Source organism: Ailuropoda melanoleuca, chromosome 3, assembly GCF_002007445.2.
Source record: "Ailuropoda melanoleuca isolate Jingjing chromosome 3, ASM200744v2, whole genome shotgun sequence".
NCBI classification, from domain to species: domain Eukaryota; kingdom Metazoa; phylum Chordata; class Mammalia; order Carnivora; family Ursidae; genus Ailuropoda; species Ailuropoda melanoleuca.
Window position 1 is genome coordinate 147,217,536 of NC_048220.1, and position 3,774 is coordinate 147,221,309.

Below are 3,774 nucleotides of genomic sequence, written 5' to 3' on the forward strand. Positions count from 1 at the left end.
TGTAGCCCCTTTCCTCCTTGGAACTTTGAAGTCCCCGTGAGGCCGCTACACCTGGCCCATGGGTGGGGCCTGGCCCCGTCCCACAGATGCACACCTGAATTCTCACCCATCTCTCGGGTGCTTGGAAATTGGTTTTTGATCTGCTAGCCCATCCCTCTTCTTGGAACTCCAAGGAGGGCTGTGTAGCATGACGTGCCCTGCAGAGGAAAGTGCCCAAAGGTGAAATGAGGGGACAGGAGCCCCAGGAAAGGTCTGCCCTGGAACCCTTCCTGGCAGTTCCAGCCTGTTCCAGCCATCCCTGACTCACCTTGCTTCCAGACACCTCTCTCTATTCCGTGGCTGCTGGTACCCACGGAGGACAGGTGAGCAAGGCCAAGACTTCCTTCTGTGGAAGAAGCCTTCATTCACGCATTCACAGGTGTTATTGAGACCCACCTTACTCCAGGTCCTGTTCTAGGTGCTGGGTATACAGTGCACCTTTGTTTCCATTGAGCAGAGGCAAGAACGTGGGTATCAGGAATGCTACAGTATGCCACAAGGTCAACCGCACTATGGAAACAAGAGAGGGGAACAGAATGGGAGCATGGGTGCTGGGCACGTTGCGGTTTTCAATACACCCAGAATAGACCCAATCCAGAAGGTGGTATTTGTGCAAAGACCTGTCCACACCAGGGTTAGCTCTGCACACTGAGGCTCTGCAGGACAGGGTCTAAGCATAGGGAAGAGCCGGGTGAGGTCTTAATGCAGGTGCTCCGGGGTCAGGTGGGTGGCACTTGGGCCAGCCGGAGGGGGCTGGTGCATGCAGTCTCTCCCTCACAAACCTGGCCCCCGCTGACCAGCATCAGCACCTCCTGAGACCAAAGTGCCAGATGAGAATTCACCCTTATCATTCTGACCACTGACTTCTTACCTGGAATGATTGCCGACCTCCATCAAATCCCCTTCCCCACCTAATCTTCCAGTGCATTTGGTCTTTCCTCACTTTTGTGTGGACCCACCCATAACCCACATACCAAACCAATGGTGGGTTTTACACAAAAATATATTTAATTTAGTTTTCTAAAAATAAATGTCACATCAGTGATTTAAATAGTCAACTGGTAAGTTTAATACCCTTGCATAGAAATAACTGTAGGTTTTGGAAGAGTAAATAAAGATTCGGGTCAAACCCCAAAGAAGCAGATAAGACAAATAATTGAAATATGTAAGCAGATAGCTTTCAATTTTTAGTAGCTCTCAATTTAGTTGTTTCATAGGTTGTTCTATTATCTTTGTTAATATTTTTTTTAAAGATTTTATTTATTTATTTGACAGAGATAGAGACAGCCAGCGAGAGAGGGAACACAAGCAGGGGGAGTGGGAGAGGAAGAAGCAGGCTCCTAGCAGAGGAGCCTGATGTGGGGCTCGATCCCATAACGCCGGGATCACGCCCTGAGCCGAAGGCAGACGCTTAACCGCTGTGCCACCCAGGCGCCCCTATCTTTGTTAATATTGATTGGATTCGACTGGTTCATTTTCTAAGTGTTGAAGTAAACTTGGAACTGGTTCATGATATAATTTGTAACCTACACGGAAGGGTGTGTGTCATTAGGTTCAGTTAGCACATCAGAAGACCATGCTAGAAAACAGAGGAAAACCACAGTCTGATATTTTAAAAGGAACCAAAAAGAAACAAAACGGTAGGAGCTATGAAAGAACAACACAATTTAGAATCAGAACAACTGAGAAGGGAAGGCATGCAGAAGACGAGTATTTGGGAAGTCACATGACCAAACTCAAGAAAGAATTTAAAACACTCTTCACCTTTGGAGAAGCTGACACGGAAGAAGAGCAAACAGAAGTCACAGCAGGTGTGGCCTCCGGAGACGTGACGGAAACGCAGGAAGAGGAAACGGAAGAACAGCCCGGCGAGCAGGACCTCACGCCGGCCGCGCGCACGCCTGTCCCTGGGGGAGCCGCTGCAGCTCGGCCAGCAAGCCAAGGCACAAAGTGCACTTCCAGGAGACTCACCTGGAGAAGAAACTTGACGGGAAGGTACACAGTGAAAGAGGACATCAAGCACTGGAAACACGACCCAGAGTGACCGGCACTGAGGCATTTAACAAAACTGGTGAACTTTACAGAAAAAGAGACATGATTTGGTCATAAGACAAGAAGACCAAGTCACTTTTAAAGGAAAGAAAATCAGACTATCCTCTTTTTTTTTGCCAGAAGATAGTGGAATGGCATATTTAAGATAATCAAGGACAGAGCATGTAGTCCAGGGACTTTCTATCCTGCCAAACTGACCTAAGGTGTTTACAGAAGGGCTGCAGGCACTCCAAACCCCTCAGAACTTGGGGACTCCCTGCCCGTGCTCAGCCAATGCTGCCTTCAGGGCTAGATGTAACTGTCTTAAGCTCTATGGGTCAAGAGGCACATTGAAGATATTATAAAGATGCTTACTTTACCATTTAAAATATAAAAGTGTCCTTCTTGACTCATAAAGACAGTGGTGGGCTTGATTTTGCCATGAGTCACCGTTTGTTGAGCTCTGTGCTGAAGAACTAGCCTCAGACAATCAAAATGGCTGGGGAGACATCCATTCCGGAATTTGGAATCTGGTTTTGGATTCCAGATTCTAAACACAGAACTTGGACTTCAGAATCTGAACCCAGAACCTAAACTGACAACTGAGAATCAGGATCCAGGATGAGAATCCAAAGTATAGGCTAGGTCAGCTGGGCGCCTGGGTGGCTCCGTGGTCAAGGTCTGTCTTTGGCTCAGGTCATGATCCCAGGATGCCTTTGTTTACTGCGTGTTTGGAAGTTCTTTATTTTTCCAGATACAAACCCTTTGTCAGGTGCAGGGCTCACAGATACTTCCCTTTAGGCTGTACCTTGTCTTTTCATGCTCTAAATGACGTACTTTGCAAAGCAGAAGGCTTGATTCTCATGAAGTCCAATTTATCCCTTTTCTCTTTGGTGGTGTGTGATTTTAGTGTCATGTCTAAGAATTCAATTTCTAACCCAAAGTAAAAAATGTTTTCTCCTTTTTTCCTTCTAAAACTCTTACAGTTTTACATTTTGCATTTAGATTTATGATCCGTTTTGAGTTAATTCTCCTTGATCAATGCAGGTGTGTATATCAATGTGCACCTTCTTACACGTGGACACCCAGTTGTTAAACACTGTTTGTTGAAGAGACCATCTTTCCTCCATTGAATTCCTTTTGCATCCACTGTGAAAATCAATGGGACAGATACGAAAAACCCACAGCGAACATCATCCTCAATGGGGAAAAACTGAGAGCTTTTCCCTAAAGTCAGGAACAAGAAAGGGATGTCCAGTGTCACCACTGTCATTCAAAATAGTCTGGAAGTCCTAGCCACAGCGGTCAGACAAGAAAAAGAAATAAGAGACATCGAAGTTGGTGAGGAAGAAGTGAAGCTGTCACATTTGTAGGTGGCACGAAGGGCCATCTCCACGTGGACCCCTCTAACTTAACTCTTGACGCACGGTCGCTGTGTGTATTACACCCGTACGCCCTGAAAATCCGGAGACGGCCCTGCTAACGTTGGACAGAATGGACATCAGAGCCAGGACAGTCAGTAGGGGTGAAGAGGGGAGAGAGCCCACTGCGTTCGCTCAGGGATCTGCTGCTTCTCTTGTTCTTCCTTCTGGAAGTTTGACTTTCCCTCCCGCATCACCTGTGTCTGCCTGAAGGGCCCTGGCATGCCTTTCAAAGCAAGCATGTTGCAACGAGTGCTAAGAGGGCTTCTCCCGAGAGTGTCGT

The 3,774-nt window shown here is 47.1% G+C and overlaps 1 long non-coding RNA gene across 1 annotated transcript; it reads right to left on the reverse strand.

Annotated features, from left to right (window-relative positions):
• LOC117801412 lies at positions 1–1,862 on the reverse strand. Its single transcript, XR_004623905.1, has 3 exons — positions 1,804–1,862; positions 308–549; positions 1–197 (listed from the first exon to the last, which is right to left on the reverse strand). It is a non-coding gene; the product is annotated as an uncharacterized LOC117801412 (long non-coding RNA).
• Between the last annotated feature and the right edge of the window lie 1,912 nt (positions 1,863–3,774).